At 39.2% G+C, this 13,615-nt stretch overlaps 1 protein-coding gene across 1 annotated transcript in view; it reads left to right on the top strand.

Moving 5' to 3' along the window:
• Nucleotides 1–13,615, top strand: part of LOC127236383 (contactin-associated protein like 5-2-like) — an 87,341-nt gene that overhangs the window by 36,548 nt on the left and 37,178 nt on the right. The gene's annotated exons all lie outside the window — the stretch shown is intronic.

The raw sequence follows: 13,615 nt of genomic DNA, 5'->3' as shown, positions 1-13,615 counted from the left end.
TTGAGTTTAGTTCCCTATATATGTGAGGTGAAGCCCAACTCCCTCTGCCTCCTGCTCCAGGGGAGCTGACATCTTCTTCTGGCTTCTTGGGCCGTTTTCACTCAGAGGCATATATCCCACACCCACAAATGGATGTAACTTTTTTAAATAAAAAGGATAAGTCAGCATGGTGGTGGTGGCATATGCCTTTAATCTCAGCACTCCAGAGGCAGAGACAGGCATATCTCTGTGAGTTCTAAACCAGTCTGGTATACAGAGCTAATTCCAGGTATACAGCTAGTTCCAAAGCCACAGAGAAACCCTGTCTCCAAAAACAAAAACAAACAAACAAACAACAACAACAACAAATAACCAAACCAACCAACCAACCAAACAAGCAAACAAAAAATGATAAATCAAAAACTAGCTGATGGAGAATATATAGGCCTTTATAAAGAATTTGAATTATGGCATATAAAGAATATTGAACTACTATTTAGAGGGAAATTAACAAATCTAATTATTCATTTCAAGGGCAAGAGCATCAGCAACTGCAAATATATATATATATACATATATATATATTTAATAGAACCCACTTAGGCTTTATTCAGACCTACTGAGTCAGAAATTCTGGGAGAGGGATAGGCTGTCTATGCTCAGAAATCCTGTAGGCAATTCTTATACTCTTTCCTGTCTGAAGGCCACTATCTTGGATCCCTCTCCCCTCCCCCTCTGGAATTTATTCATGTCCTTTGATTTTTCAGGTGGGTGAAACAAATGTGTGAGTAATTGGCAACTTTTGTTAATTATGAAGTTGGTTGACAGGATACATAGCCATCCAGTGGCAAGCTTTAGGTTGAACCTATAAGGGATTATCTAGGTTGGGATACATGTTTCATGTTTATAAGGGTGTTTCTAGTCAGGGTTTCTATCACTGTGATAAAATACCATTACCAATACCATTACCAGCAGAGGAAAGGGTTTATTTCAGCTTTCATTTCCAAGTATGTGTCCATTATCCATGAAGTCAGAACAGGAACATAGGGCAGGAACCTGGTGTCAGGGACTGATGCAGAGATCATGGAGGAGAACTTCTTTCTGACCTGCTCCTCACAGCTTACTAAGCTTGCTTCTTATATATGTCAGAACAAGGACCAAAATCCTAGGAATGGCACCACCCACTGTGAGGCAGAATTTCCCACACAAATCATCATCAAGAAAATGCCCCATGCTTCTCCATAAGCCAGTCTTGTATGGAAATTTTCTCAATTAAGGTTCCCTTCTCCCAAATGACTTTAGCTTATGTGAAGTTGAGATACAACCAGTGGGAACAGAGGGATTCTTTAGATTAAGCCAACTGAGAAGTCACGTACTGTGGATGACACTATATCCTAGGATGAGGTACTAAGCACAATCACTCACAGCTCTGTTTCCTGACAGTGGGTAGCATGTGAGCAGGTCCCTTAAACTCATTCCTTCCACAATGGACTGCACCTTGAACATTGAGCTGATGGAAGTCCTTCCTTCCTTAAGTTGCTTTATCAGGAAAAGAAACTAAACCAGAAGGGATTGTTGGATGATGAAGAGGAACCCTTAGAACACAGTTTATGTCCATGGTGGGATGGGGGAAAGGGTGAGGTATAAAGAAGGAGTGGAAGTAATAAGAGCAGACCTTTTCTTTGTTCAATCATTATCAAGAGCCTTAAGATACATGTTTCCCTTTGATCCAATCTTCTGCTCAGTATAGTATGGATAATATATGTCATTCAGTGACTTTAAAAGACGCATTGACATCCTTTGACTCCAAAGGCAAGATGCCAGGTAGGTGTTTTTGAATTGCTGAAAACTGAAAATCTTTGGGTACCCATCACTTTCCTATGTCAATGTGTGCGATTGATTGAAGAAACAAAGAGAAGGCAGTAACTTAGATTTGCCTCAAAGAACAGAGCTGTCTTTAATGAACTTGAAGACAACACTGACAGAAGGAAAACCATGAAGTCATTGTTCAGTCTCACCATTCACTTTCCAAACACTTTAATGTCCAAGGTGACTGTTCTAAAATCCATGCTATTACCTAATTCACCATGGACTTGCAAGCCTATTTGCCAGTGTATGATCTCATTTGTACAGATAGTCTCTGAGATCACAGCTGTGTACCATTGAAATAACTGTTAGATTTTAGGGAAATGAAACTCAAAGATAGCACTCCGCTCATGAAGTTGGGAACCCTTCCTTCTGGTATGCCTTGCCTGTGAAAGTCTCTTCTTAAGACAAAAACGCCTTGAAATATTTCTCTGAAGCAATTGCTACTTCAGGGACCTCAAACGACTGCCAGCATGTACAGACAGGTTGCTCTAGGTATCATAAAAGAAGACAGATTGAGGATGATGGCAGACACCAGCTGTACTGGAAGACAAGGGTTATGTGTCAGAAGTCTCCAGTCTTGAAGATTTACCTCAAAGGAGTTGGCAGGAAGAAAAGGGCCTCCTGGGTGCAGAGCAATGTACTATCCAGTCGTTTCTCACCCACACACGGATATAAACCTAAAGGACAAGAACTTGACATTTTAGCTACTCAGAAACAAAACCATTGCAGCTGTTAGAAAGAGCACAGATAATCATAGCTGTCCATATTGAGGACTTGCTTTGTCACAGCACATCCGGTTAAGTAGAAACCACACTCCACTTTCTGCCCTGAACTCTGTGTACACATGAGAATGGATTCCTACAGTTGGAATGATGCTGAGGTCACTTCCTGGAACACACTGTCAGAACATGTCAGGATATTTTTCAGATTTCCTCCATTATAGTTTATGTCAGGGCTAATTATTTTATGCAACCCTATCTTCAGTTACAAACTTTACCAAAATATTGTAATAGTGGCTTGAAAATGTGCCTACTAATCCTTCTATTAGAATCAAAAGGGCAACCGTAGGCTCATATTTGCATACTTGGTTCCCAGTAAATGGAACTGTTTGGGGAGAATTAGGAGATATGGCCATGTTGGAGGAGGTATGCCACTAGGGGAAGTTCTTTGAGATTTCAAAAAGCCCAAGCCATTTCCAAATAGCTCTGTCTCTGCCTAGTACTTATGGATCAAAATAGAAGCTCTTAACTACTGCTCCGGTCACATCCCTGTCTGCCTGATCCTGTGATCCCATCCCATGATGTTAAAGGACTCTGGGATGTGAGCATGTGTAAACTCTTTTTCCATCATTTTCCTTGCTCGTGGTATCTTATCACAGCAATAAAAAGGTAACTGGGACAACTTTATGGATTTACATCAGAGACTTTATGACATTTTATTAATCATCTGGGGTAATGTTTGCCATCAGAAGATGTTTGCAGCTGTCTGGTCCAATTCTATCCAATATTTAGCACAGATCAGGCTTTATAAAATACAAGCCAAAAATATCTATAATTGCATGTGTCAGAAAGAGGTGGGACACACCTTCAACCCCAGCTCTTGAGAGATATAGGCATGAAGATGAGACGTTTTCCCCAGGCTATGTAGAGTTTGTAACCAGCCTGAGCTACTTGAGGCACTTTCTAGAAATCAAACAAATAATTTATGAGGCAATCAAGGGAGTACATACAGTGGGCCACAAGCAAACAAGGAAAAAGTATGAGAACAGGAGGGAGACTGGTTAGAAGAACAGTGTCATTGGGAAGGGAATGCACGAGTATAATGGCAAAGAATATGATTATGATAATTGTATATATATATATTTACATACATATGCAATAAAATTATAAAGGAATGAATTACCAGTATGAAATACATGCATGTGAGATAGCAATAGAACTTTAAGATTAACTTTATAGAATTATATGAAAAAAGGAAATAACAGTTTTATCATTTGAAAGCATCTATGTTCTTCTATGTATTACATTGATTTTAGAGGGCCATAAATAAGGCATATGATAATTTTATTTCTACAAATATTTTAAATGTCCTTCCACTAAAATGTGTATGTTTAATGGCATCATATAACACAAAATAACATAAAATACTGTTAAAATAAAATATTTTAACAACTTAATAAATATAGTTTTGACAAATCAACTAACCTGAACATGGTTAGAAAAAAGAACACAGATATTGTAAACATAAAAATTAGTTGTGCGTACATACAGAGAAAGGTATATGGGGAGCCACAGTGTTTGGCCTTTGTTGTCTTAGTGCAAATCAAAAATGGCTCAACTTAAAACTGACTTCTATCTTCCTCATTTAACAGATTGCATATTATTGAATCTCACTCACCGAGGGTAAGAATGCTAGAGAAACACTTAAAAATATAATGCACTTAGAAGAAACGAAACAGTCCAGTGTGTTCTGATATGGTACCATCTTCTATCTATCTGTGTGTGTGTGTGTGTGTGTGTGTGTGTATTTAAGAAAGGGTCTCTCTGTGCAACAGCCATGGCTGACCTGCATCTCCATTTGTAGACCAAGCACTCCTCCAACTCAAAGATATTCACTTGCCTCACCCCTTGTAAGTGGTGGGATTGTAAGTGTCCCCCACAACACCCACCTTTTTGTTTGAAATGCAATTTCTGTTTTAGAAAGATGTATTTATTTATGTATCTGAGTGTCCTATTTGCATGTATTACTTGCAAAACAAAATAGGGCATTAGATGGAAGTGAACTTCACATCTCATTATAGATGTGACCACTGGAAAATCAGTCTGTATTTTTAACCATGGAGCCTCTGAGCCATCTCTTCAGTCCCAGATATTTATTATAGAAATCAATGTGTAATGCCACTTGAGTGGTATTTACTATATAATAAAATATTAAATAAACATGAACATATGTATAGGACTTTGATGAATGCCAGCTGATATAGAGCCCACCAAACACACACAAAGCTCCCAGTTCCATTCCTAACATCTCATAACGGGGTGGGATGGGGTGTGTCTGTGATCCCAGCACTTGGAAGGTAGAGGCAGGCAGACGAGAAGTTCAAGAACATCCTGGCTATGAAGCAAATTTGAGGTCTGCTTGGGATACATGAGATTCTGTTTAAAAAGAAGCTAACAAACTAAAAAGAAAAACGTGGAGGATATGAAGTTGCTGACGTAGAATTTGGAGTAAGATTAAAGAGACCAGAAATCTTATGTTTTAATATCTACCATTGAATAACTTTACATTTTGAGCCACATTTGAGAAAGAAGTAGAGGTCACAGAAAAGATGGATGCTTCATGACATAGTCTTTACATGGCCTTCTGCAATCACTTGCTCTTGTAACTTTTTATTCAAGTTTTTCTTTAAGAGTTTCATTTTTTGTTGAGCATGGTGGCACACACACCTTTAATACCAGCTCTGAGAGGTAGAGGCCGGCAGATCTCTATGAGTTTGAGGCCAGCTTGATCTACATAGTGAGTTCCAGGACAACCATAGCTAATGGACAGACAGTCTCTGTCTTTCTGCGTGTCTGTCTCTCTCTTTCCATATGTATGTACGTATGTACGTATGTATGTATGTATGTATGTATGTATGTATGTATTTCTTTTAGGCCACCAACCAGCTCCCCAGTCCTGACAAAGAGATTTATTATTAGTTCTGAATGCTAAGCCTTGCTTAGCATCATTTCTGGCTAACTCTTTTAATAGAAATTAATTTGATTCTCTTTACCTTTTGCCTTGGGCTTGTTACCCTTCTTCTGTATATCTCACATTCACTGCTTCTCTATATCTGTCTGTCTGGCCTCTGCCTGCCTTCTTTCCCCTGGTGTGTCCCTCCTTCTCGTCTCCTCCTTCTCTCATTCTTCCTTTTTCTCTGGAGCCTAGATTTCCCTTCTCCAGGATTTCCTCCCTTCCAGTCCCACCTATCCTTTCTCTGTCTGGATATTGGCTATTTAGCTGTACATTAGACCAATCAGGTTCCTCTGACAGTCAAGGCGAAACAAATGCAGCACATCTTTTCATAATGAATTAAACAAATGTAGCATAAACAAAAGCAACACACTTTGGTTTGTGCATAAACAAATGGAACATCTTTGCCTAGTTAAAATAATATTCTACAACATATGTGTGTACATATTATATATATATATATATAATATTCAATGGGATTTGTTTACTTTTAATACATATTAAAATGTGTCTTGTGTATGTGCATATTGCTGTGTACATGTGAGTCTCCACCCATGTGTATTCACATATGTATGATGGCCAGAGCTCCACACTGGATGTTTTTGTCTTGCTCTCCTCCTAGATTATTTACTTATTTTATTACATTTATTTATTATTTAAATACTTAGGGTGGATGATATATATATGCAACTAACATCTAACTAACTAACAAATTAAGTAACTAAACACATGCCATGGAATTTAAGTCCGTCATATGGGTTGAGATTTTTGTGTTTCTTTTTCATTTGTTTCTATAAACTGCAACTCTCTGATAATACTGTGTATATTTCTTAAATAAATGAATTAATTTCTTTGTGCAAATTAACATAGTATCAACCTAATCCTAACCTGCTTCTGTACTTGTAAGATTTTCTTTCTTTTCATTTTTTGAGAAGAGGTCACAGGTGACCCAAGTTGCTGGCCTCCAACTCATAATGTGATTGAAGATGGTCTTAATTTTCCAATTTGCCTACCTTTGCCCTTCAGGTGTTGGGGTTATGAGTGTGCTCCACCATACCCCGATTTTACAGTTCTCAAAATGGAGTCCAGGGCCTCATGTGGGCAAGGCAAGCACTCTCTCAGCTCAGATATCTCCCAGTCACCCATGAGAAGGTGGTGGTAACTTCCACATCCTCAGAGCCTGCCCCTGCTGCTGTCCTTGCTATCAATTGACACTACCTACTAAAGACATCCCTCTTCACACATGCAGGATTCAAGGACTGTCTGTACACTATACAACTGTTTCTCTGTCATTAAAATAACCAGAGATCCCCAGGCAAATGGTTTCCAAGACATTTTGTAAAGCATAATTGCCAAAAACTCTACCACTCAGCCTCTGCCTCAGATACTTCATTAATAGCTTTAATTTTTATTCTTAGTCCCTAAAAGCTCAGCCTGGCTTTGAGGGCTCTGTGTAACAAAGCTGCTTATGCTCTTACTGATCTCCCTAAAAATCACCTGTTATCACATCCCTGAGCCACCCAGCCTGGACTTCTTGTTTTTATCAACATTCACAGAATCAACTGATAAGATATTTCCTTGTTTTATCCAAGTTTCTGCTAGAATGCTGATAGCATGGCTTAATTAGCCTTCCTCTTCTCACTGAGGTGGCTAATCAGCCATTTTAAGACTGGCTGCATTACTATATTCATTAATAAAATAATAGAAAATTAGCCAGGCTCTTTCAGACATACAGGAAGCCTGGGGCAAGAATATAAATGGAGAGCCCCATGCTGTAATCTAAATATTTAAAATGGTCCAAATGAAGCAAAGGGTTTACTCAATAAGATGTGTTTTCAACTCTCTTAGCATGAAATCCCACTGCATCATCCCCACATCTGTCAGTGCTGTGAGCATCACCCCCCCCCTTTGTCCTCAGAAGAACAGGGATGGGAGGGGAAAACCTGTTTATTGTGATGGTGTCATGGCACTCTTAAGTCAGGTGACTTGGATGTGTTGTGGTCATCTCACCTGGCCTATATACACTGCTCCTATGAAGTAGGGTGTGGTCTGTAGATGTAGAGATGAATGCCTGTCCCAACAGGAGCCTTTACTGGCTCAGCATATGGAGAACACTAAAGGACATATTTCTAACCAGATATTTTCTGGAAGAATAAAATGTATACATTTGGCCAATTGGCCAAAGAACCTAGTGACTTTTACATAGAGACCAAACCCATAAAATTTATGTTAGACCAATCTGGCTGGTTCATTCCCTGGGGTGAGTCTGTGAAAGACATCCATTTATTCATTTAGCAGGAGGAGCCATAGGCATTACTTCTCTGCTGGCCTAAACCAAAACAATGTTGATGTAAAAGGTTGTCTCTATCCATCCTCAAGTGCAAGATCCTATAGCACATGAACAGTGTGCTTCCTGTGGGAAAGCTAGACTGGTCAATTTGTACTACCAAGAACCCACTGGCAGCATCTGTTACTCTGCTCTACCATCTGATTTTTCATCCGAGGGCTGTAGCAGGCGTTTGAAGATCATGCATGTGGCAAAGTGCCAGGGTTGGCTGATGGACTGATAGTCGACTTCAAAAGTGTTGGATGTTGTGGTATATATTTATAATCTCAGTGTTGTTGCAGCTAAGATAGGTGAATCCCTGGGGTTTCCTGGTCAACCAGTCTTGCTGAATTGGCAAGCTCCAGATTAAAGGAGATAATTTATTTGTATGAGTTCCTTTCTAGTGCTATGATTCGACACCGTGACCTGGGCAACTTACAGAGGAATGATTTTCTTTGAGCCTCACAGTTTAGGGGTTGGACTCTATGATAGCAGAGTGGTGATGGCATTTGTGCATTCAAATAAATTGTTGCTTTAAAAATACAGAATTTACCCAGAAGTCTGGCTTCATTTCTGATGACAGAAACTCATCAACCATGACTGAATTCCAGACATCTAGTTTGGGCTGTCTCTACTGAAGTTCCAAATCATGCAGTAACACATAGACATGGTGGAGAGACGGCTCAGTTGGAAAACACTTGCCTAGTAAAAATGTGGACCTGACTCCTGTCCGTAGAACATTGTTCTAGTTTGCCATCTATTGCTGTGATAAATACCATGATCTAAAAACATTTCACCAGCCTTCAAGCCAATATTTAAAAATAAAGAGTTTTATACCAGAAAAATAGGAGTTTGGATCTTATGTATCAGTGGCACAAATTCATCAACTTTGGATACACTCCAAGGAAGTGATGCCCCTTCTTGTGGTCATGTCATTTCTATGTAGCTCAGTGACACCCAGCTTGGTTACCTTTCAGAGGAGACTGGAAAAGAAGGCAAGACCTCACATCCATTCTTGGAGACCATCCATCACAAAATTGATTGCCAGAGTGAAGGCAAAACTGTACATTTAAACTGAGCTAAAAAAAAAATTAACAATGGAGAGAGGAACTCGTCTTCATCAAAGCACCAAAGATCAGAAAAAAAAGAGGGCAGACCTGAGACAAAGGGAATATAATAAGGTCAGAGGAAAAGAGAGGCAAGTTTTAAAATGCCATGTATTTAACATCAAAGAGGGCTTTGTTTTCCTGCAATTCTGCCAGCTGTAGCCTGCTTGTGACACCAGAAATCCCATCAGATTCCCAGGAAGAGGATATTGTCCAAGGCAAGCTGTGAGTGGAATGTATAGTCTACCTCGTTTCAACAGAACCTAAGATCAAAGAAAGGCACTCTGTGCAATTCAAGAGGACAAGCAAGGGAACAGGTGACAAAATTGTCAAAAAGCACAAGGCAAGGGCAGAGTCATACTTTTTGATCTAAGTCAACAAGTACTGTTTTGATCTACTCTGCTTGAATGGTACACTCAGGATTGACGATTCTGGAGAGGTACCTCAGTAGATAAAGTGTGTGCTGTACAAATCATAAAAACTTGAATTTCATCTCCCAAACCAATGGAAAAAGTTAGCAGCCACAGTTGCTTGTGCTCCAACACTGAGAAGATAGAAATGGAGATAGCTTGGGGATTGTTTGACAACCAGTATCACCAAATTAGTAAACACCTGGTTCAGTGATAGACAATGTCTCAAAAAGGAAGGTGGATGTCGATTGAGGAAGTCAGCCAATGTTGAACATTAGCCTGTACACACATGTCCATCAGTATACACATGGGCATACACATGCACACGTACATTAAAATTAATACACAAAAATTAATAAGATAAACCTTTGAAGTAAATGTAATTTAACATATTTCAAAGGTAAACTCATTAAATTGATACAGAAAACATCACAGATACGAAAATTGGTATCTTTGAAAGTAAACATTACGTTAAAAGTGTAAAGGTTATGCTAAGTCTGTCATTATGCTCTCTCATTTGCTCTGCATTGACTGTATGAGGATTTCACATAAAACACAAACAATTGCAACACTGAGAAAATAAACTATGCACTGCCATTCTAAAAGCACAGGGCTACTCTGCCTTACTATAAGCTGCCCTGGAACAGCTTTCTTGTCGGAGGCAATGGAGAAAAGTTAAGGGAATCTGTCTAAGCAATACAGTTGTATAGCTCAGTGAATGGCCAAAGGAATAGTATATTCCGTGCCAATTATGAGCGGTCCTGACCTAAGAATACACATTCACACTGCCTCCAGTGGCATGTGCCACCATGGAAATACAGAATAACAAAAGCTGTGCATCAAGGTCATTTTTAAAAACACAATCAGGTATAGATTGTGTCCATAGACCTTCAGTGTTTTCTGATGACATTCTAAAACTTTTGGTTGGTGGAAGCTAGCAGTGTAGATTCCAATGGGGATCTTACCTGATCTCAAGGATGTTAGGTCAGACACAGAACTGAGCAACGGATAGCTGTGGAGGGGACTAAAAAGAACCCAGACCTGCAAGATTCCCACTCAGTGCAACGGGAGAATTAAAAAACCAGCTTTGTAGAATGGTTGACACAGTTACAACATTTTCCTGAGAACTTCAGTTCATAAAATCAAGGAGAAAACCCAAACTGAGAGCTTAGACATCTGTCACATTTACCTGAACAAGTTGGGACAGTTCACTGGCGCCAATTGCAGTCTTTGCAAATAATCGCTTCCATAGTTTATCTGTTGTAAATCACACACAAGTATGACTTGGCCAGAGAGATTATTGCAAGCCAAATTTTTACTTTTACTATTTATTAAATCTTTCATATAGCATGTAAAAATCAAATGTTGCTGATCTGAGGCTGTGATTACTAATGCAGAATTCGGAGTTCTTTATTAAGTCAGCATATATGGTCTTGGGAAATATTTCGAGAAATCAATACTGTGTATGAAGGAACATTGTTAGTATATGAAGCAGTTTTCCATCCCGACTATGAGAAAATGAACTAACTTTCCAATTCGTAGTACCATTATAATGTCAGATTCTCTATGGAATAATTAAAAAGTGGAGGATATATGTCCACTGGAAACCTCTCCATTCTCAGGAGGTTTTTTTTTTCATATTTTTCCTAAATAAATTTAATTTTTTCCCTGCTAATATAAAAAGCCAAAAGTATATGTTCAGTATGGAATGTATATTCGTGGTCAAGTATACCTCAATACAATTTTGATTGTCTCTTTTTAGCTGGATTCAGTCTGTTCCCCATGAGCACTGGGGTATGGTGGGGAGAGACATGACGAGTCACAATTGTTGACGGATAACTGTAACTGTGGTGACTGTCCTACATTCATTCCGCTGCTGTGATAAAACACTTTGGCAAAGCAACTGGAGTCAGGAAGGTCACATTTGGCTTACACTTCCAGGTCACAATCCATCATTGAGGGGACTCAGGGAAGGATCTCAATCTGAACCTTGAACAGAACCCTGGCTCTCTCTGACCTCCACTCAGCTAGCTTTCTGATATAGCCAAGACCTACCTGCTGAAGCCTGGTACTGCCAACAGTGGGCCCTCCCACTCAAATAGGCAACCAAGATAATCTTTCTTAAACATAGCAACCGGCCAAGGCCAATCTGATGTGAGCAGTCCCTCAGTTCAAACTCCCATGAATGATGCTGGTCAGTGTCAACTTGACAGCTGCCGCTACCTAAGACACCGACTAGTAACTAGTCAATGCTTAAAGCTATCTGCATCATAGAGTCCCTCATCTCTCTTCTATGGGCTGTTAACCAATCAGGTGGCAGTCATGACTTCTTGCATCATCACTACAGCCATGCGATTTACTTGTTCCGTCTGCAAACGTCACCCAGTAACTTCAGCTGTTTTGGGGTCTCTGAAAATCATCTGACAATTTCTTGATGCTTCTGTATGTGATGCTTGTTTTGTAGCCAGTGAGATGTGTCTCACGGGTTCTCCCAACCTCCCAATCCAGTTCCCCTCCCCCATCCGTGCATGTTCTGAGAGCCTCAGCACATTAATCCTGTCTTCCTGTTCTTGTGCCTCTGGCAGCCGTACACGAATGCCTAAGTCCCAACCGAAAAGTTCTCAGGCCTTCCACATTGCCCATCATTCACCTAGCGGTTTGGCTCAGGGGTTATTCTGAGTCCTAGGCAACTCTAACAGGGTTGCAGCATAATGGATTTACAAACCAGGGTGTAAGTGCTTTCTTAGCTACTTTATATATCGGTAGCTCAGACTACCCAGACAGAAGCAACTTAAAGAAGGATGGGTTTCTTTCCCCTTCTATGAAGGACCTTGTATGAATATCTTAGGTTCCTCCTTGTATCCTACTTTCTCTGGCGCTGTGAATTATAGGCTGGCAATCCTTTGCTCTCTGTCTAAAATCCATATATGAGTGAGGACATACCATGTCCCTCTTTTTGTGATAGAGGGAGATCCGGGGAAATGGGAGGAGGAAGAAGGAACTGGGATCAATATGTAAAATAAGAAAAAATAATAAATATATATAAAACAACAACAACAACAAAGGATGGGTATATTTTGGCTCACAGTTTGTGGACATAGTCCATCATGGCAACAAGAATTGAGATGGCTTTCCATGGTGTATCCATAGCCAAGAAGCAGAGAGAGACAAGTGCTATGTACGACATCCCTTCTCCCTTTTTCTTCAGGCCAAGCCCCCAGGATGGAACAAAACTACATTAATTAAACCAGCCTAGAAACCATCTCTCAGAAATGCCCAAAGATTTTCTCTTCAGGGATTCTTCATTCTGTTCAGTTGACTATCAATATTAGCCATCACAAGGGCCCGCTTCCTCCTTAGGAACCCCCCACATACGATCAGAGAGGAAGCCCCCAAACTCCCCATGGCTTTATTCCCATCCCCAACGAATCTCTTTCCAAATCTTCCACACAACATTGCGGGTTGCTCTACTCAGTATTCTGCATAGTTTCCGTCTATACTCTTTCTACCCTGAATGTTTGGGCAGAAGTCTTGGTATTGAAAAGACAATGCTCTTTTATTCTTCTTCAGCCTTTTCAAGAACTATTCTGTAGCCAATATTCTCTATGTGGGAAGCAGAGGATTATGGAGTTTCTAAATTAAAGATGCTTAGCATAAAAATGAGGGGAATAAACTTACCATCGTCTGATGAAACTTATAAAAATAGAAGTACCTCATAATACTTTTACATTGACACTTTAATTCTTGCAAATAATCACAAATGAAGAAAGTACTCTTTGAAACTGCTCATAGTAAAAGTACTTGGATGATGCAGTAAATCAGCAGTGTCTTTGTAAATAAGTTATCAACATTTTTCATAGATTTTTAAAATTTTTTCAAGATTTACAAACTATTTTTATAAAATCAACAAATTCTTTAATTCCTGTTAGAAAAATTTAGACTTCAAAGAGATATTAAACCTTAAATTTATTTGCTACTTATATGTGTCTATGTTCATTTTAAGGCAAATGAAATATAGAATGGTTCAATAATTTCCCAGTGAATCTGTGAACTTAGGACTCTGGACTGTAATTCTACTTACTGGTAGAATAAACCATGTACTTCTTACATATTATGGTATTTATCTTTGAAAAGACAAAGAATAAAATTATTTCCTTATTATTTATAATATGTCAATAAAGTAGAAAATATAA

Source organism: Phodopus roborovskii, unplaced genomic scaffold (assembly GCF_943737965.1).
Source record: "Phodopus roborovskii unplaced genomic scaffold, PHOROB, whole genome shotgun sequence".
NCBI lineage: Eukaryota > Metazoa > Chordata > Mammalia > Rodentia > Cricetidae > Phodopus > Phodopus roborovskii.
Note: the sequence above shows the minus strand (reverse complement) of the source record. Positions and strands in the feature narration are given on the sequence as shown.